Genomic DNA, 17,785 nt, shown 5'->3' with positions numbered 1-17,785 from the left:
GTCAAAAGTCCACACCGTCCGACAAGACTTTCTGATCTCCACCATACAAGTTGGCATTTGAGAGACCCAAAATAACACTAATCCGCCTCATATCTGATCCAAAAGACTATCATCAATGGCCCGTATGGGGATCGAACCCATGACCTTGGCGTTATTAGCACCACGCTCTAACCAGCTGAGCTAACCGGCCTACATGATGGAGTCTTTCTGCAAGTTGTGTGGCTGAGGTAGGCCTGTTCCATGAAAGTATACAAATGGTATGAGGAGGGATGTCTGCGGTAATCGACCAAGCACAGACATTAGTTGACACCTCCAGTTTCCTTCTCGTCTTGGTTGATTGGCGGTCAACGATCAAATTAAATCTACTCAACCTTTGAGCCACTGCTAAAATGCAAGTCCATGCAGCTGTTCACAGTAAAGAAATGTAAAAATCATCAATTGCAGTGTCTGTAGAGCTTTGCACTCTCAGTTTGGACTTGAGCTTTTGTCCAGGATCTGAACAACAAGAGCACTGAGCCTACAAGGGGAATTAGCTCAAGTGGTAGAGCGCTCGCTTAGCATGCGAGAGGTAGTGGGATCGATGCCCACATTCTCCATTATAGGCATTTCAGTCATGCTCGATAGTGAAAAAGAAAATTGGTGCATGTTTTTTGACCCTGACGCTTCCATAATTCTTTTCACACACTACATGCCAAATCTCTGTTAGAATGTGTCACCTTAAACATGTGATTCGTACTATATGAGTACTCAACAATAAGGGCTTGCACATGTCAAAAGTCCACACCGTCCGACAAGACTTTCTGATCTCCACCATACAAGTTGGCATTTGAGAGACCCAAAATAACACTAATCCGCCTCATATCTGATCCAAAAGACTATCATCAATGGCCCGTATGGGGATCGAACCCATGACCTTGGCGTTATTAGCACCACGCTCTAACCAGCTGAGCTAACCAGCCTACATGATGGAGGCTTTCTGCAAGTTGTGTGGCTGAGGTAGGCCTGTTCCATGAAAGTATACAAATGGTATGAGGAGGGATGTCTGCGGTAATCGACCAAGCACAGACATTAGTTGACACCTCCAGTTTCCTTCTCTTCTTGGTTGATTGGCGGTCACCGATCAAATTAAATCTACTCAACCTTTGAGCCACTGCTAAAATGCAAGTCCATGCAGCTGTTCACAGTAAAGAAATGTAAAAATCATCAATTGCAGTGTCTGTAGAGCTTTGCACTCTCAGTTTGGACTTGAGCTTTTGTCCAGGATCTGAAAAACAAGAACACTGAGCCTCGTAGGTGAATTAGCTCAAGTGGTAGAGCGCTCGCTTAGCATGCGAGAGGTAGTGAGATCGATGCCCACATTCTCCATTATAGGCATTTCAGTCATGCTCGATAGTGAAAAAGAAAATTGGTGCATGTTTTTTGACCCTGACGCCTCCATAATTCTTTTCACACACTACATGCCAAATCTCTGTTAGAATGTGTCACCTTAAACATGTGATTCGTACTATATGAGTACTCAACAATAAGGGCTTGCACATGTCAAAAGTCCACACCGTCCGACAAGACTTTCTGATCTCCACCATACAAGTTGGCATTTGAGAGACCCAAATAACACTAATCCGCCTCATATCTGATCCAAAAGACTATCATCAATGGCCCGTATGGGGATCGAACCCATGACCTTGGCGTTATTAGCACCACGCTCTAACCAGCTGAGCTAACCGGCCTACATGATGGAGTCTTTCTGCAAGTTGTGTGGCTGAGGTAGGCCTGTTCCATGAAAGTATACAAATGGTATGAGGAGGGATGTCTGCGGTAATCGACCAAGCACAGACATTAGTTGACACCTCCAGTTTCCTTCTCTTCTTGGTTGATTGGCGGTCAACGATCAAATTAAATCTACTCAACCTTTGAGCCACTGCTAAAATGCAAGTCCATGCAGCTGTTCACAGTAAAGAAATGTAAAAATCATCAATTGCAGTGTCTGTAGAGCTTTGCACTCTCAGTTTGGACTTGAGCTTTTGTCCAGGATCTGAACAACAAGAGCACTGAGCCTACAAGGGGAATTAGCTCAAGTGGTAGAGCGCTGGCTTAGCATGCGAGAGGTAGTGGGATCGATGCCCACATTCTCCATTATAGGCATTTCAGTCATGCTCAATAGTGAAAAAGAAAATTGGTGCATGTTTTTTGACCCTGACGCTTCCATAATTCTTTTCACACACTACATGCCAAATCTCTGTTAGAATGTGTCACCTTAAACATGTGATTCGTACTATATGAGTACTCAACAATAAGGGCTTGCACATGTCAAGAGTCCACACCGTCCGACAAGACTTTCTGATCTCCACCATACAAGTTGGCATTTGAGAGACCCAAAATAACACTAATCCGCCTCATATCTGATCCAAAAGACTATCATCAATGGCCCGTATGGGGATCGAACCCATGACCTTGGCATTATTAGCACCACTCTCCAACCAGCTGAGCTAACCGGCCTACATGATGGAGTCTTTCTGCAAGTTGTGTGGCTGAGGTAGGCCTGTTCCATGAAAGTATACAAATGGTATGAGGAGGGATGTCTGCGGTAATCGACCAAGCACAGACATTAGTTGACACCTCCAGTTTCCTTCTCTTCTTGGTTGATTGGCGGTCAACGATCAAATTAAATCTACTCAACCTTTGAGCCACTGCTAAAATGCAAGTCCATGCAGCTGTTCACAGTAAAGAAATGTAAAAATCATCAATTGCAGTGTCTGTAGAGCTTTGCACTCTCAGTTTGGACTTGAGCTTTTGTCCAGGATCTGAACAACAAGAGCACTGAGCCTACAAGGGGAATTAGCTCAAGTGGTAGAGCGCTCGCTTAGCATGCGAGAGGTAGTGGGATCGATGCCCACATTCTCCATTATAGGCATTTCAGTCATGCTCGATAGTGAAAAAGAAAATTGGTGCATGTTTTTTGACCCTGACGCTTCCATAATTCTTTTCACACACTACATGCCAAATCTCTGTTAGAATGTGTCACCTTAAACATGTGATTCGTACTATATGAGTACTCAACAATAAGGGCTTGCACATGTCAAAAGTCCACACCGTCCGACAAGACTTTCTGATCTCCACCATACAAGTTGGCATTTGAGAGACCCAAAATAACACTAATCCGCCTCATATCTGATCCAAAAGACTATCATCAATGGCCCGTATGGGGATCGAACCCATGACCTTGGCGTTATTAGCACCACGCTCTAACCAGCTGAGCTAACCGGCCTACATGATGGAGGCGTTCTGCAAGTTGTGTGGCTGAGGTAGGCCTGTTCCATGAAAGTATACAAATGGTATGAGGAGGGATGTCTGCGGTAATCGACCAAGCACAGACATTAGTTGACACCTCCAGTTTCCTTCTCTTCTTGGTTGATTGGCGGTCAACGATCAAATTAAATCTACTCAACCTTTGAGCCACTGCTAAAATGCAAGTCCATGCAGCTGTTCACAGTAAAGAAATGTAAAAATCATCAATTGCAGTGTCTGTAGAGCTTTGCACTCTCAGTTTGGACTTGAGCTTTTGTCCAGGATCTGAACAACAAGAGCACTGAGCCTACAAGGGGAATTAGCTCAAGTGGTAGAGCGCTCGCTTAGCATGCGAGAGGTAGTGGGATCGATGCCCACATTCTCCATTATAGGCATTTCAGTCATGCTCGATAGTGAAAAAGAAAATTGGTGCATGTTTTTTGACCCTAACGCTTCCATAATTCTTTTCACACACTACATGCCAAATCTCTGTTAGAATGTGTCACCTTAAACATGTGATTCGTACTATATGAGTACTCAACAATAAGGGCTTGCACATGTCAAGAGTCCACACCGTCCGACAAGACTTTCTGATCTCCACCATACAAGTTGGCATTTGAGAGACCCAAAATAACACTAATCCGCCTCATATCTGATCCAAAAGACTATCATCAATGGCCCGTATGGGGATCGAACCCATGACCTTGGCGTTATTAGCACCACGCTCTAACCAGCTGAGCTAACCGGCCTACATGATGGAGGCTTTCTGCAAGTTGTGTGGCTGAGGTAGGCCTGTTCCATGAAAGTATACAAATGGTATGAGGAGGGATGTCTGCGGTAATCGACCAAGCACAGACATTAGTTGACACCTCCAGTTTCCTTCTCTTCTTGGTTGATTGGCGGTCAACGATCAAATTAAATCTACTCAACCTTTGAGCCACTGCTAAAATGCAAGTCCATGCAGCTGTTCACAGTAAAGAAATGTAAAAATCATCAATTGCAGTGTCTGTAGAGCTTTGCACTCTCAGTTTGGACTTGAGCTTTTGTCCAGGATCTGAACAACAAGAGCACTGAGCCTAGTAGGGGAATTAGCTCAAGTGGTAGAGCGCTCGCTTAGCATGCGAGAGGTAGTGGGATCGATGCCCACATTCTCCATTATAGGCATTTCAGTCATGCTCGATAGTGAAAAAGAAAATTGGTGCATGTTTTTTGACCCTGACGCTTCCATAATTCTTTTCACACACTACATGCCAAATCTCTGTTAGAATGTGTCACCTTAAACATGTGATTCGTACTATATGAGTACTCAACAATAAGGGCTCGCACATGTCAAGAGTCCACACCGTCCGACAAGACTTTCTGATCTCCACCATACAAGTTGGAATTTGAAAGACCCAAAACAACACTAATCCGCCTCATATCTGATCCAAAAGACTATCATCAATGGCCCGTATGGGGATCGAACCCATGACCTTGGCGTTATTAGCACCACGCTCTAACCAGCTGAGCTAACCGGCCTACATGATGGTGGCTTTCTGCAAGTTGTGTGGCTGAGGTAGGCCTGTTCCATGAAAGTATACAAATGGTATGAGGAGGGATGTCTGCGGTAATCGACCAAGCACAGACATTAGTTGACACCTCCAGTTTCCTTCTCTTCTTGGTTGATTGGCGGTCAACGATCAAATTAAATCTACTCAACCTTTGAGCCACTGCTAAAATGCAAGTCCATGCAGCTGTTCACAGTAAAGAAATGTAAAAATCATCAATTGCAGTGTCTGTAGAGCTTTGCACTCTCAGTTTGGACTTGAGCTTTTGTCCAGGATCTGAACAACAAGAGCACTGAGCCTAGTAGGGGAATTAGCTCAAGTGGTAGAGCGCTCGCTTAGCATGCGAGAGGTAGTGGGATCGATGCCCACATTCTCCATTATAGGCATTTCAGTCATGCTCGATAGTGAAAAAGAAAATTGGTGCATGTTTTTTGACCGTGACGCTTCCATAATTCTTTTCACACACTACATGCCAAATCTCTGTTAGAATGTGTCACCTTAAACATGTGATTCGTACTATATGAGTACTCAACAATAAGGGCTCGCACATGTCAAGAGTCCACACCGTCCGACAAGACTTTCTGATCTCCACCATACAAGTTGGAATTTGAGAGACCCAAAATAACACTAATCCGCCTCATATCTGATCCAAAAGACTATCATCAATGGCCCGTATGGGGATCGAACCCATGACCTTGGCGTTATTAGCACCACGCTCTAACCAGCTGAGCTAACCGGCCTACATGATGGAGGCTTTCTGCAAGTTGTGTGGCTGAGGTAGGCCTGTTCCATGAAAGTATACAAATGGTATGAGGAGGGATGTCTGCGGTAATCGACCAAGCACAGACATTAGTTGACACCTCCAGTTTCCTTCTCTTCTTGGTTGATTGGCGGTCAACGATCAAATTAAATCTACTCAACCTTTGAGCCACTGCTAAAATGCAAGTCCATGCAGCTGTTCACAGTAAAGAAATGTAAAAATCATCAATTGCAGTGTCTGTAGAGCTTTGCACTCTCAGTTTGGACTTGAGCTTTTGTCCAGGATCTGAACAACAAGAGCACTGAGCTTCCTAGGGGAATTAGCTCAAGTGGTAGAGCGCTCGCTTAGCATGCGAGAGGTAGTGGGATCGATGCCCACATTCTCCATTATAGGCATTTCAGTCATGCTCGATAGTGAAAAAGAAAATTGGTGCATGTTTTTTGACCCTGACGCTTCCATAATTCTTTTCACACACTACATGCCAAATCTCTGTTAGAATGTGTCACCTTAAACATGTGATTCGTACTATATGAGTACTCAACAATAAGGGCTCGCACATGTCAAGAGTCCACACCGTCCGACAAGACTTTCTGATCTCCACCATACAAGTTGGCATTTGAGAGACCCAAAATAACACTAATCCGCCTCATATCTGATCCAAAAGACTATCATCAATGGCCCGTATGGGGATCGAACCTATGACCTTGGCGTTATTAGCACCACGCTCTAACCAGCTGAGCTAACCGGCCTACATGATGGAGTCTTTCTGCAAGTTGTGTGGCTGAGGTAGGCCTGTTCCATGAAAGTATACAAATGGTATGAGGAGGGATGTCTGCGGTAATCGACCAAGCACAGACATTAGTTGACACCTCCAGTTTCCTTCTCTTCTTGGTTGATTGGCGGTCAACGATCAAATTAAATCTACTCAACCTTTGAGCCACTGCTAAAATGCAAGTCCATGCAGCTGTTCACAGTAAAGAAATGTAAAAATCATCAATTGCAGTGTCTGTAGAGCTTTGCACTCTCAGTTTGGACTTGAGCTTTTGTCCAGGATCTGAACAACAAGAGCACTGAGCCTACAAGGGGAATTAGCTCAAGTGGTAGAGCGCTCGCTTAGCATGCGAGAGGTAGTGGGATCGATGCCCACATTCTCCATTATAGGCATTTCAGTCATGCTCGATAGTGAAAAAGAAAATTGGTGCATGTTTTTTGACCCTGACACTTCCATAATTCTTTTCACACACTACATGCCAAATCTCTGTTAGAATGTGTCACCTTAAACATGTGATTCGTACTATATGAGTACTCAACAATAAGGGCTTGCACATGTCAAGAGTCCACACCGTCCGACAAGACTTTCTGATCTCCACCATACAAGTTGGCATTTGAGAGACCCAAAATAACACTAATCCGCCTCATATCTGATCCAAAAGACTATCATCAATGGCCCGTATGGGGATCGAACCCATGACCTTGGCGTTATTAGCACCACGCTCTAACCAGCTGAGCTAACCGGCCTACATGATGGAGGCTTTCTGCAAGTTGTGTGGCTGAGGTAGGCCTGTTCCATGAAAGTATACAAATGGTATGAGGAGGGATGTCTGCGGTAATCGACCAAGCACAGACATTAGTTGACACCTCCAGTTTCCTTCTCTTCTTGGTTGATTGGCGGTCAACGATCAAATTAAATCTACTCAACCTTTGAGCCACTGCTAAAATGCAAGTCCATGCAGCTGTTCACAGTAAAGAAATGTAAAAATCATCAATTGCAGTGTCTGTAGAGCTTTGCACTCTCAGTTTGGACTTGAGCTTTTGTCCAGGATCTGAACAACAAGAGCACTGAGCCTAGTAGGGGAATTAGCTCAAGTGGTAGAGCGCTCGCTTAGCATGCGAGAGGTAGTGGGATCGATGCCCACATTCTCCATTATAGGCATTTCAGTCATGCTCGATAGTGAAAAAGAAAATTGGTGCATGTTTTTTGACCCTGACGCTTCCATAATTCTTTTCACACACTACATGCCAAATCTCTGTTAGAATGTGTCACCTTAAACATGTGATTCGTACTATATGAGTACTCAACAATAAGGGCTCGCACATGTCAAGAGTCCACACCGTCCGACAAGACTTTCTGATCTCCACCATACAAGTTGGAATTTGAGAGACCCAAAATAACACTAATCCGCCTCATATCTGATCCAAAAGACTATCATCAATGGCCCGTATGGGGATCGAACCCATGACCTTGGCGTTATTAGCACCACGCTCTAACCAGCTGAGCTAACCGGCCTACATGATGGAGGCTTTCTGCAAGTTGTGTGGCTGAGGTAGGCCTGTTCCATGAAAGTATACAAATGGTATGAGGAGGGATGTCTGCGGTAATCGACCAAGCACAGACATTAGTTGACACCTCCAGTTTCCTTCTCTTCTTGGTTGATTGGCGGTCAACGATCAAATTAAATCTACTCAACCTTTGAGCCACTGCTAAAATGCAAGTCCATGCAGCTGTTCACAGTAAAGAAATGTAAAAATCATCAATTGCAGTGTCTGTAGAGCTTTGCACTCTCAGTTTGGACTTGAGCTTTTGTCCAGGATCTGAACAACAAGAGCACTGAGCCTACAAGGGGAATTAGCTCAAGTGGTAGAGCGCTCGCTTAGCATGCGAGAGGTAGTGGGATCGATGCCCACATTCTCCATTATAGGCATTTCAGTCATGCTCGATAGTGAAAAAGAAAATTGGTGCATGTTTTTTGACCCTGACGCTTCCATAATTCTTTTCACACACTACATGCCAAATCTCTGTTAGAATGTGTCACCTTAAACATGTGATTCGTACTATATGAGTACTCAACAATAAGGGCTTGCACGTCAAGAGTCCACACCGTCCGACAAGACTTTCTGATCTCCACCATACAAGTTGGCATTTGAGAGACCCAAAATAACACTAATCCGCCTCATATCTGATCCAAAAGACTATCATCAATGGCCCGTATGGGGATCGAACCCATGACCTTGGCATTATTAGCACCACTCTCTAACCAGCTGAGCTAACCGGCCTACATGATGGAGGCTTTCTGCAAGTTGTGTGGCTGAGGTAGGCCTGTTCCATGAAAGTATACAAATGGTATGAGGAGGGATGTCTGCGGTAATCGACCAAGCACAGACATTAGTTGACACCTCCAGTTTCCTTCTCTTCTTGGTTGATTGGCGGTCAACGATCAAATTAAATCTACTCAACCTTTGAGCCACTGCTCAAATGCAAGTCCATGCAGCTGTTCACAGTAAAGAAATGTAAAAATCATCAATTGCAGTGTCTGTAGAGCTTTGCACTCTCAGTTTGGACTTGAGCTTTTGTCCAGGATCTGAACAACAAGAGCACTGAGCCTACAAGGGGAATTAGCTCAAGTGGTAGAGCGCTCGCTTAGCATGCGAGAGGTAGTGGGATCGATGCCCACATTCTCCATTATAGGCATTTCAGTCATGCTCGATAGTGAAAAAGAAAATTGGTGCATGTTTTTTGACCCTGACGCTTCCATAATTCTTTTCACACACTACATGCCAAATCTCTGTTAGAATGTGTCACCTTAAACATGTGATTCGTACTATATGAGTACTCAACAATAAGGGCTTGCACATGTCAAAAGTCCACACCGTCCGACAAGACTTTCTGATCTCCACCATACAAGTTGGCATTTGAGAGACCCAAAATAACACTAATCCGCCTCATATCTGATCCAAAAGACTATCATCAAAGGCCCGTATGGGGATCGAACCCATGACCTTGGCGTTATTAGCACCACGCTCTAACCAGCTGAGCTAACCGGCCTACATGATGGAGTCTTTCTGCAAGTTGTGTGGCTGAGGTAGGCCTGTTCCATGAAAGTATACAAATGGTATGAGGAGGGATGTCTGCGGTAATCGACCAAGCACAGACATTAGTTGACACCTCCAGTTTCCTTCTCTTCTTGGTTGATTGGCGGTCAACGATCAAATTAAATCTACTCAACCTTTGAGCCACTGCTAAAATGCAAGTCCATGCAGCTGTTCACAGTAAAGAAATGTAAAAATCATCAATTGCAGTGTCTGTAGAGCTTTGCACTCTCAGTTTGGACTTGAGCTTTTGTCCAGGATCTGAACAACAAGAGCACTGAGCCTACAAGGGGAATTAGCTCAAGTGGTAGAGCGCTCGCTTAGCATGCGAGAGGTAGTGGGATCGATGCCCACATTCTCCATTATAGGCATTTCAGTCATGCTCGATAGTGAAAAAGAAAATTGGTGCATGTTTTTTGACCCTGACGCTTCCATAATTCTTTTCACACACTACATGCCAAATCTCTGTTAGAATGTGTCACCTTAAACATGTGATTCGTACTATATGAGTACTCAACAATAAGGACTTGCACATGTCAAGAGTCCACACCGTCCGACAAGACTTTCTGATCTCCACCATACAAGTTGGCATTTGAGAGACCCAAAATAACACTAATCCGCCTCATATCTGATCCAAAAGACTATCATCAATGGCCCGTATGGGGATCGAACCCATGACCTTGGCATTATTAGCACCACTCTCTAACCAGCTGAGCTAACCGGCCTACATGATGGAGTCTTTCTGCAAGTTGTGTGGCTGAGGTAGGCCTGTTCCATGAAAGTATACAAATGGTATGAGGAGGGATGTCTGCGGTAATCGACCAAGCACAGACATTAGTTGACACCTCCAGTTTCCTTCTCTTCTTGGTTGATTGGCGGTCAACGATCAAATTAAATCTACTCAACCTTTGAGCCACTGCTAAAATGCAAGTCCATGCAGCTGTTCACAGTAAAGAAATGTAAAAATCATCAATTGCAGTGTCTGTAGAGCTTTGCACTCTCAGTTTGGACTTGAGCTTTTGTCCAGGATCTGAACAACAAGAGCACTGAGCCTACAAGGGGAATTAGCTCAAGTGGTAGAGCGCTCGCTTAGCATGCGAGAGGTAGTGGGATCGATGCCCACATTCTCCATTATAGGCATTTCAGTCATGCTCGATAGTGAAAAAGAAAATTGGTGCATGTTTTTTGACCCTGACGCTTCCATAATTCTTTTCACACACTACATGCCAAATCTCTGTTAGAATGTGTCACCTTAAACATGTGATTCGTACTATATGAGTACTCAACAATAAGGGCTTGCACATGTCAAAAGTCCACACCGTCCGACAAGACTTTCTGATCTCCACCATACAAGTTGGCATTTGAGAGACCCAAAATAACACTAATCCGCCTCATATCTGATCCAAAAGACTATCATCAATGGCCCGTATGGGGATCGAACCCATGACCTTGGCGTTATTAGCACCACGCTCTAACCAGCTGAGCTAACCGGCCTACATGATGGAGGCTTTCTGCAAGTTGTGTGGCTGAGGTAGGCCTGTTCCATGAAAGTATACAAATGGTATGAGGAGGGATGTCTGCGGTAATCGACCAAGCACAGACATTAGTTGACACCTCCAGTTTCCTTCTCTTCTTGGTTGATTGGCGGTCAACGATCAAATTAAATCTACTCAACCTTTGAGCCACTGCTAAAATGCAAGTCCATGCAGCTGTTCACAGTAAAGAAATGTAAAAATCATCAATTGCAGTGTCTGTAGAGCTTTGCACTCTCAGTTTGGACTTGAGCTTTTGTCCAGGATCTGAACAACAAGAACACTGAGCCTCGTAGGTGAATTAGCTCAAGTGGTAGAGCGCTCGCTTAGCATGCGAGAGGTAGTGAGATCGATGCCCACATTCTCCATTATAGGCATTTCAGTCATGCTCGATAGTGAAAAAGAAAATTGGTGCATGTTTTTTGACCCTGACGCCTCCATAATTCTTTTCACACACTACATGCCAAATCTCTGTTAGAATGTGTCACCTTAAACATGTGATTCGTACTATATGAGTACTCAACAATAAGGGCTTGCACATGTCAAGAGTCCACACCGTCCGACAAGACTTTCTGATCTCCACCATACAAGTTGGCATTTGAGAGACCCAAAATAACACTAATCCGCCTCATATCTGATCCAAAAGACTATCATCAATGGCCCGTATGGGGATCGAACCCATGACCTTGGCGTTATTAGCACCACGCTCTAACCAGCTGAGCTAACCGGCCTACATGATGGAGTCTTTCTGCAAGTTGTGTGGCTGAGGTAGGCCTGTTCCATGAAAGTATACAAATGGTATGAGGAGGGATGTCTGCGGTAATCGACCAAGCACAGACATTAGTTGACACCTCCAGTTTCCTTCTCTTCTTGGTTGATTGGCGGTCAACGATCAAATTAAATCTACTCAACCTTTGAGCCACTGCTAAAATGCAAGTCCATGCAGCTGTTCACAGTAAAGAAATGTAAAAATCATCAATTGCAGTGTCTGTAGAGCTTTGCACTCTCAGTTTGGACTTGAGCTTTTGTCCAGGATCTGAACAACAAGAGCACTGAGCCTACAAGGGGAATTAGCTCAAGTGGTAGAGCGCTCGCTTAGCATGCGAGAGGTAGTGGGATCGATGCCCACATTCTCCATTATAGGCATTTCAGTCATGCTCGATAGTGAAAAAGAAAATTGGTGCATGTTTTTTGACCCTGACGCCTCCATAATTCTTTTCACACACTACATGCCAAATCTCTGTTAGAATGTGTCACCTTAAACATGTGATTCGTACTATATGAGTACTCAACAATAAGGGCTTGCACATGTCAAGAGTCCTCACCGTCCGACAAGACTTTCTGATCTCCACCATACAAGTTGGCATTTGAGAGACCCAAAATAACACTAATCCGCCTCATATCTGATCCAAAAGACTATCATCAATGGCCCGTATGGGGATCGAACCCATGACCTTGGCATTATTAGCACCACTCTCTAACCAGCTGAGCTAACTGGCCTACATGATGGAGTCTTTCTGCAAGTTGTGTGGCTGAGGTAGGCCTGTTCCATGAAAGTATACAAATGGTATGAGGAGGGATGTCTGCGGTAATCAACCAAGCACAGACATTAGTTGACACCTCCAGTTTCCTTCTCTTCTTGGTTGATTGGCGGTCAACGATCAAATTAAATCTACTCAACCTTTGAGCCACTGCTAAAATGCAAGTCCATGCAGCTGTTCACAGTAAAGAAATGTAAAAATCATCAATTGCAGTGTCTGTAGAGCTTTGCACTCTCAGTTTGGACTTGAGCTTTTGTCCAGGATCTGAACAACAAGAGCACTGAGCCTACAAGGGGAATTAGCTCAAGTGGTAGAGCGCTCGCTTAGCATGCGAGAGGTAGTGGGATCGATGCCCACATTCTCCATTATAGGCATTTCAGTCATGCTCGATAGTGAAAAAGAAAATTGGTGCATGTTTTTTGACCCTGACGCTTCCATAATTCTTTTCACACACTACATGCCAAATCTCTGTTAGAATGTGTCACCTTAAACATGTGATTCGTACTATATGAGTACTCAACAATAAGGGCTTGCACATGTCAAGAGTCCTCACCGTCCGACAAGACTTTCTGATCTCCACCATACAAGTTGGCATTTGAGAGACCCAAAATAACACTAATCCGCCTCATATCTGATCCAAAAGACTATCATCAATGGCCCGTATGGGGATCGAACCCATGACCTTGGCATTATTAGCACCACTCTCTAACCAGCTGAGCTAACCGGCCTACATGATGGAGTCTTTCTGCAAGTTGTGTGGCTGAGGTAGGCCTGTTCCATGAAAGTATACAAATGGTATGAGGAGGGATGTCTGCGGTAATCAACCAAGCACAGACATTAGTTGACACCTCCAGTTTCCTTCTCTTCTTGGTTGATTGGCGGTCAACGATCAAATTAAATCTACTCAACCTTTGAGCCACTGCTAAAATGCAAGTCCATGCAGCTGTTCACAGTAAAGAAATGTAAAAATCATCAATTGCAGTGTCTGTAGAGCTTTGCACTCTCAGTTTGGACTTGAGCTTTTGTCCAGGATCTGAACAACAAGAGCACTGAGCCTACAAGGGGAATTAGCTCAAGTGGTAGAGCGCTCGCTTAGCATGCGAGAGGTAGTGGGATCGATGCCCACATTCTCCATTATAGGCATTTCAGTCATGCTCGATAGTGAAAAAGAAAATTGGTGCATGTTTTTTGACCCTGACGCTTCCATAATTCTTTTCACACACTACATGCCAAATCTCTGTTAGAATGTGTCACCTTAAACATGTGATTCGTACTATATGAGTACTCAACAATAAGGGCTTGCACATGTCAAAAGTCCACACCGTCCGACAAGACTTTCTGATCTCCACCATACAAGTTGGCATTTGAGAGACCCAAAATAACACTAATCCGCCTCATATCTGATCCAAAAGACTATCATCAATGGCCCGTATGGGGATCGAACCCATGACCTTGGCGTTATTAGCACCACGCTCTAACCAGCTGAGCTAACCGGCCTACATGATGGAGTCTTTCTGCAAGTTGTGTGGCTGAGGTAGGCCTGTTCCATGAAAGTATACAAATGGTATGAGGAGGGATGTCTGCGGTAATCGACCAAGCACAGACATTAGTTGACACCTCCAGTTTCCTTCTCTTCTTGGTTGATTGGCGGTCAACGATCAAATTAAATCTACTCAACCTTTGAGCCACTGCTAAAATGCAAGTCCATGCAGCTGTTCACAGTAAAGAAATGTAAAAATCATCAATTGCAGTGTCTGTAGAGCTTTGCACTCTCAGTTTGGACTTGAGCTTTTGTCCAGGATCTGAACAACAAGAGCACTGAGCCTACAAGGGGAATTAGCTCAAGTGGTAGAGCGCTCGCTTAGCATGCGAGAGGTAGTGGGATCGATGCCCACATTCTCCATTATAGGCATTTCAGTCATGCTCGATAGTGAAAAAGAAAATTGGTGCATGTTTTTTGACCCTGACGCTTCCATAATTCTTTTCACACACTACATGCCAAATCTCTGTTAGAATGTGTCACCTTAAACATGTGATTCGTACTATATGAGTACTCAACAATAAGGGCTTGCACATGTCAAAAGTCCACACCGTCCGACAAGACTTTCTGATCTCCACCATACAAGTTGGCATTTGAGAGACCCAAAATAACACTAATCCGCCTCATATCTGATCCAAAAGACTATCATCAATGGCCCGTATGGGGATCGAACCCATGACCTTGGCGTTATTAGCACCACGCTCTAACCAGCTGAGCTAACCGGCCTACATGATGGAGGCTTTCTGCAAGTTGTGTGGCTGAGGTAGGCCTGTTCCATGAAAGTATACAAATGGTATGAGGAGGGATGTCTGCGGTAATCGACCAAGCACAGACATTAGTTGACACCTCCAGTTTCCTTCTCTTCTTGGTTGATTGGCGGTCAACGATCAAATTAAATCTACTCAACCTTTGAGCCACTGCTAAAATGCAAGTCCATGCAGCTGTTCACAGTAAAGAAATGTAAAAATCATCAATTGCAGTGTCTGTAGAGCTTTGCACTCTCAGTTTGGACTTGAGCTTTTGTCCAGGATCTGAACAACAAGAACACTGAGCCTCGTAGGTGAATTAGCTCAAGTGGTAGAGCGCTCGCTTAGCATGCGAGAGGTAGTGAGATCGATGCCCACATTCTCCATTATAGGCATTTCAGTCATGCTCGATAGTGAAAAAGAAAATTGGTGCATGTTTTTTGACCCTGACGCCTCCATAATTCTTTTCACACACTACATGCCAAATCTCTGTTAGAATGTGTCACCTTAAACATGTGATTCGTACTATATGAGTACTCAACAATAAGGGCTTGCACATGTCAAAAGTCCACACCGTCCGACAAGACTTTCTGATCTCCACCATACAAGTTGGCATTTGAGAGACCCAAATAACACTAATCCGCCTCATATCTGATCCAAAAGACTATCATCAATGGCCCGTATGGGGATTGAACCCATGACCTTGGCGTTATTAGCACCACGCTCTAACCAGCTGAGCTAACCGGCCTACATGATGGAGTCTTTCTGCAAGTTGTGTGGCTGAGGTAGGCCTGTTCCATGAAAGTATACAAATGGTATGAGGAGGGATGTCTGCGGTAATCGACCAAGCACAGACATTAGTTGACACCTCCAGTTTCCTTCTCTTCTTGGTTGATTGGCGGTCAACAATCAAATTAAATCTACTCAACCTTTGAGCCACTGCTAAAATGCAAGTCCATGCAGCTGTTCACAGTAAAGAAATGTAAAAATCATCAATTGCAGTGTCTGTAGAGCTTTGCACTCTCAGTTTGGACTTGAGCTTTTGTCCAGGATCTGAACAACAAGAGCACTGAGCCTACAAGGGGAATTAGCTCAAGTGGTAGAGCGCTCGCTTAGCATGCGAGAGGTAGTGGGATCGATGCCCACATTCTCCATTATAGGCATTTCAGTCATGCTCGATAGTGAAAAAGAAAATTGGTGCATGTTTTTTGACCCTGACGCTTCCATAATTCTTTTCACACACTACATGCCAAATCTCTGTTAGAATGTGTCACCTTAAACATGTGATTCGTACTATATGAGTACTCAACAATAAGGGCTTGCACATGTCAAAAGTCCACACCGTCCGACAAGACTTTCTGATCTCCACCATACAAGTTGGCATTTGAGAGACCCAAAATAACACTAATCCGCCTCATATCTGATCCAAAAGACTATCATCAATGGCCCGTATGGGGATCGAACCCATGACCTTGGCGTTATTAGCACCACGCTCTAACCAGCTGAGCTAACCGGCCTACATGATGGAGGCTTTCTGCAAGTTGTGTGGCTGAGGTAGGCCTGTTCCATGAAAGTATACAAATGGTATGAGGAGGGATGTCTGCGGTAATCGACCAAGCACAGACATTAGTTGACACCTCCAGTTTCCTTCTCTTCTTGGTTGATTGGCGGTCAACGATCAAATTAAATCTACTCAACCTTTGAGCCACTGCTAAAATGCAAGTCCATGCAGCTGTTCACAGTAAAGAAATGTAAAAATCATCAATTGCAGTGTCTGTAGAGCTTTGCACTCTCAGTTTGGACTTGAGCTTTTGTCCAGGATCTGAACAACAAGAGCACTGAGCCTACTAGGGGAATTAGCTCAAGTGGTAGAGCGCTCGCTTAGCATGCGAGAGGTAGTGGGATCGATGCCCACATTCTCCATTATAGGCATTTCAGTCATGCTCGATAGTGAAAAAGTAAATTGGTGCATGGTTTTTGACCCTGACGCTTCCATAATTCTTTTCACACACTACATGCCAAATCTCTGTTAGAATGTGTCACCTTAAACATGTGATTCGTACTATATGAGTACTCAACAATAAGGGCTTGCACATGTCAAGAGTCCACACCGTCCGACAAGACTTTCTGATCTCCACCATACAAGTTGGCATTTGAGAGACCCAAAATAACACTAATCCGCCACATATCTGATCCAAAAGACTATCATCAATGGCCCGTATGGGGATCGAACCCATGACCTTGGCGTTATTAGCACCACGCTCTAACCAGCTGAGCTAACCGGCCTAGATGATGGAGGCTTTCTGCAAGTTGTGTGGCTGAGGTAGGCCTGTTCCATGAAAGTATACAAATGGTATGAGGAGGGATGTCTGCGGTAATCGACCAAGCACAGACATTAGTTGACACCTCCAGTTTCCTTCTCTTCTTGGTTGATTGGCGGTCAACGATCAAATTAAATCTACTCAACCTTTGAGCCACTGCTAAAATGCAAGTCCATGCAGCTGTTCACAGTAAAGAAATGTAAAAATCATCAATTGCAGTGTCTGTAGAGCTTTGCACTCTCAGTTTGGACTTGAGCTTTTGTCCAGGATCTGAACAACAAGAGCACTGAGCCTACAAGGGGAATTAGCTCAAGTGGTAGAGCGCTCGCTTAGCATGCGAGAGGTAGTGGGATCGATGCCCACATTCTCCATTATAGGCATTTCAGTCATGCTCGATAGTGAAAAAGAAAATTGGTGCATGTTTTTTGACCCTGACGCTTCCATAATTCTTTTCACACACTACATGCCAAATCTCTGTTAGAATGTGTCACCTTAAACATGTGATTCGTACTATATGAGTACTCAACAATAAGGGCTTGCACATGTCAAAAGTCCACACCGTCCGACAAGACTTTCTGATCTCCACCATACAAGTTGGCATTTGAGAGACCCAAAATAACACTAATCCGCCTCATATCTGATCCAA

At 44.3% G+C, this 17,785-nt stretch overlaps 37 non-coding genes across 37 annotated transcripts; 20 read left to right on the top strand and 17 right to left on the bottom strand.

Moving 5' to 3' along the window:
* Positions 1–116: 116 nt before the first annotated feature.
* trnai-aau (transfer RNA isoleucine (anticodon AAU)) lies at positions 117–190 on the bottom strand. Its single transcript has one exon. It is a non-coding gene; the product is annotated as a tRNA-Ile (tRNA).
* A 333-nt stretch (positions 191–523) lies between these two features.
* On the top strand, positions 524–596 carry trnaa-agc (transfer RNA alanine (anticodon AGC)). Its single transcript has one exon. It is a non-coding gene; the product is annotated as a tRNA-Ala (tRNA).
* A 289-nt stretch (positions 597–885) lies between these two features.
* trnai-aau (transfer RNA isoleucine (anticodon AAU)) lies at positions 886–959 on the bottom strand. Its single transcript has one exon. It is a non-coding gene; the product is annotated as a tRNA-Ile (tRNA).
* A 694-nt stretch (positions 960–1,653) lies between these two features.
* On the bottom strand, positions 1,654–1,727 carry trnai-aau (transfer RNA isoleucine (anticodon AAU)). Its single transcript has one exon. It is a non-coding gene; the product is annotated as a tRNA-Ile (tRNA).
* Positions 1,728–2,060: 333 nt separating this feature from the next.
* On the top strand, positions 2,061–2,133 carry trnaa-agc (transfer RNA alanine (anticodon AGC)). Its single transcript has one exon. It is a non-coding gene; the product is annotated as a tRNA-Ala (tRNA).
* A 696-nt stretch (positions 2,134–2,829) lies between these two features.
* On the top strand, positions 2,830–2,902 carry trnaa-agc (transfer RNA alanine (anticodon AGC)). Its single transcript has one exon. It is a non-coding gene; the product is annotated as a tRNA-Ala (tRNA).
* A 289-nt stretch (positions 2,903–3,191) lies between these two features.
* Positions 3,192–3,265, bottom strand: trnai-aau (transfer RNA isoleucine (anticodon AAU)). Its single transcript has one exon. It is a non-coding gene; the product is annotated as a tRNA-Ile (tRNA).
* Positions 3,266–3,598: 333 nt separating this feature from the next.
* Positions 3,599–3,671, top strand: trnaa-agc (transfer RNA alanine (anticodon AGC)). The gene has a single exon. It is a non-coding gene; the product is annotated as a tRNA-Ala (tRNA).
* A 289-nt stretch (positions 3,672–3,960) lies between these two features.
* On the bottom strand, positions 3,961–4,034 carry trnai-aau (transfer RNA isoleucine (anticodon AAU)). Its single transcript has one exon. It is a non-coding gene; the product is annotated as a tRNA-Ile (tRNA).
* Positions 4,035–4,367: 333 nt separating this feature from the next.
* On the top strand, positions 4,368–4,440 carry trnaa-agc (transfer RNA alanine (anticodon AGC)). The gene has a single exon. It is a non-coding gene; the product is annotated as a tRNA-Ala (tRNA).
* A 289-nt stretch (positions 4,441–4,729) lies between these two features.
* Positions 4,730–4,803, bottom strand: trnai-aau (transfer RNA isoleucine (anticodon AAU)). The gene has a single exon. It is a non-coding gene; the product is annotated as a tRNA-Ile (tRNA).
* Positions 4,804–5,136: 333 nt separating this feature from the next.
* trnaa-agc (transfer RNA alanine (anticodon AGC)) lies at positions 5,137–5,209 on the top strand. The gene has a single exon. It is a non-coding gene; the product is annotated as a tRNA-Ala (tRNA).
* Positions 5,210–5,498: 289 nt separating this feature from the next.
* On the bottom strand, positions 5,499–5,572 carry trnai-aau (transfer RNA isoleucine (anticodon AAU)). The gene has a single exon. It is a non-coding gene; the product is annotated as a tRNA-Ile (tRNA).
* Positions 5,573–5,905: 333 nt separating this feature from the next.
* On the top strand, positions 5,906–5,978 carry trnaa-agc (transfer RNA alanine (anticodon AGC)). The gene has a single exon. It is a non-coding gene; the product is annotated as a tRNA-Ala (tRNA).
* Positions 5,979–6,674: 696 nt separating this feature from the next.
* Positions 6,675–6,747, top strand: trnaa-agc (transfer RNA alanine (anticodon AGC)). Its single transcript has one exon. It is a non-coding gene; the product is annotated as a tRNA-Ala (tRNA).
* A 289-nt stretch (positions 6,748–7,036) lies between these two features.
* trnai-aau (transfer RNA isoleucine (anticodon AAU)) lies at positions 7,037–7,110 on the bottom strand. The gene has a single exon. It is a non-coding gene; the product is annotated as a tRNA-Ile (tRNA).
* Positions 7,111–7,443: 333 nt separating this feature from the next.
* trnaa-agc (transfer RNA alanine (anticodon AGC)) lies at positions 7,444–7,516 on the top strand. The gene has a single exon. It is a non-coding gene; the product is annotated as a tRNA-Ala (tRNA).
* Positions 7,517–7,805: 289 nt separating this feature from the next.
* trnai-aau (transfer RNA isoleucine (anticodon AAU)) lies at positions 7,806–7,879 on the bottom strand. Its single transcript has one exon. It is a non-coding gene; the product is annotated as a tRNA-Ile (tRNA).
* Positions 7,880–8,212: 333 nt separating this feature from the next.
* On the top strand, positions 8,213–8,285 carry trnaa-agc (transfer RNA alanine (anticodon AGC)). Its single transcript has one exon. It is a non-coding gene; the product is annotated as a tRNA-Ala (tRNA).
* Positions 8,286–8,979: 694 nt separating this feature from the next.
* Positions 8,980–9,052, top strand: trnaa-agc (transfer RNA alanine (anticodon AGC)). The gene has a single exon. It is a non-coding gene; the product is annotated as a tRNA-Ala (tRNA).
* Positions 9,053–9,341: 289 nt separating this feature from the next.
* trnai-aau (transfer RNA isoleucine (anticodon AAU)) lies at positions 9,342–9,415 on the bottom strand. Its single transcript has one exon. It is a non-coding gene; the product is annotated as a tRNA-Ile (tRNA).
* Positions 9,416–9,748: 333 nt separating this feature from the next.
* Positions 9,749–9,821, top strand: trnaa-agc (transfer RNA alanine (anticodon AGC)). The gene has a single exon. It is a non-coding gene; the product is annotated as a tRNA-Ala (tRNA).
* Positions 9,822–10,517: 696 nt separating this feature from the next.
* trnaa-agc (transfer RNA alanine (anticodon AGC)) lies at positions 10,518–10,590 on the top strand. Its single transcript has one exon. It is a non-coding gene; the product is annotated as a tRNA-Ala (tRNA).
* A 289-nt stretch (positions 10,591–10,879) lies between these two features.
* On the bottom strand, positions 10,880–10,953 carry trnai-aau (transfer RNA isoleucine (anticodon AAU)). Its single transcript has one exon. It is a non-coding gene; the product is annotated as a tRNA-Ile (tRNA).
* A 695-nt stretch (positions 10,954–11,648) lies between these two features.
* On the bottom strand, positions 11,649–11,722 carry trnai-aau (transfer RNA isoleucine (anticodon AAU)). Its single transcript has one exon. It is a non-coding gene; the product is annotated as a tRNA-Ile (tRNA).
* Positions 11,723–12,055: 333 nt separating this feature from the next.
* Positions 12,056–12,128, top strand: trnaa-agc (transfer RNA alanine (anticodon AGC)). Its single transcript has one exon. It is a non-coding gene; the product is annotated as a tRNA-Ala (tRNA).
* A 696-nt stretch (positions 12,129–12,824) lies between these two features.
* trnaa-agc (transfer RNA alanine (anticodon AGC)) lies at positions 12,825–12,897 on the top strand. Its single transcript has one exon. It is a non-coding gene; the product is annotated as a tRNA-Ala (tRNA).
* A 696-nt stretch (positions 12,898–13,593) lies between these two features.
* trnaa-agc (transfer RNA alanine (anticodon AGC)) lies at positions 13,594–13,666 on the top strand. The gene has a single exon. It is a non-coding gene; the product is annotated as a tRNA-Ala (tRNA).
* A 289-nt stretch (positions 13,667–13,955) lies between these two features.
* trnai-aau (transfer RNA isoleucine (anticodon AAU)) lies at positions 13,956–14,029 on the bottom strand. The gene has a single exon. It is a non-coding gene; the product is annotated as a tRNA-Ile (tRNA).
* A 333-nt stretch (positions 14,030–14,362) lies between these two features.
* On the top strand, positions 14,363–14,435 carry trnaa-agc (transfer RNA alanine (anticodon AGC)). The gene has a single exon. It is a non-coding gene; the product is annotated as a tRNA-Ala (tRNA).
* Positions 14,436–14,724: 289 nt separating this feature from the next.
* Positions 14,725–14,798, bottom strand: trnai-aau (transfer RNA isoleucine (anticodon AAU)). The gene has a single exon. It is a non-coding gene; the product is annotated as a tRNA-Ile (tRNA).
* A 694-nt stretch (positions 14,799–15,492) lies between these two features.
* trnai-aau (transfer RNA isoleucine (anticodon AAU)) lies at positions 15,493–15,566 on the bottom strand. Its single transcript has one exon. It is a non-coding gene; the product is annotated as a tRNA-Ile (tRNA).
* A 333-nt stretch (positions 15,567–15,899) lies between these two features.
* Positions 15,900–15,972, top strand: trnaa-agc (transfer RNA alanine (anticodon AGC)). Its single transcript has one exon. It is a non-coding gene; the product is annotated as a tRNA-Ala (tRNA).
* Positions 15,973–16,261: 289 nt separating this feature from the next.
* On the bottom strand, positions 16,262–16,335 carry trnai-aau (transfer RNA isoleucine (anticodon AAU)). Its single transcript has one exon. It is a non-coding gene; the product is annotated as a tRNA-Ile (tRNA).
* Positions 16,336–16,668: 333 nt separating this feature from the next.
* On the top strand, positions 16,669–16,741 carry trnaa-agc (transfer RNA alanine (anticodon AGC)). The gene has a single exon. It is a non-coding gene; the product is annotated as a tRNA-Ala (tRNA).
* Positions 16,742–17,030: 289 nt separating this feature from the next.
* On the bottom strand, positions 17,031–17,104 carry trnai-aau (transfer RNA isoleucine (anticodon AAU)). The gene has a single exon. It is a non-coding gene; the product is annotated as a tRNA-Ile (tRNA).
* Positions 17,105–17,437: 333 nt separating this feature from the next.
* trnaa-agc (transfer RNA alanine (anticodon AGC)) lies at positions 17,438–17,510 on the top strand. Its single transcript has one exon. It is a non-coding gene; the product is annotated as a tRNA-Ala (tRNA).
* Positions 17,511–17,785: the final 275 nt, after the last annotated feature.

The sequence above is a fragment of the Brachyhypopomus gauderio genome, unplaced genomic scaffold (assembly GCF_052324685.1).
Source record: "Brachyhypopomus gauderio isolate BG-103 unplaced genomic scaffold, BGAUD_0.2 sc77, whole genome shotgun sequence".
Classification (NCBI taxonomy): domain Eukaryota; kingdom Metazoa; phylum Chordata; class Actinopteri; order Gymnotiformes; family Hypopomidae; genus Brachyhypopomus; species Brachyhypopomus gauderio.
This window is presented reverse-complemented; position numbering and strand designations above follow the sequence as displayed.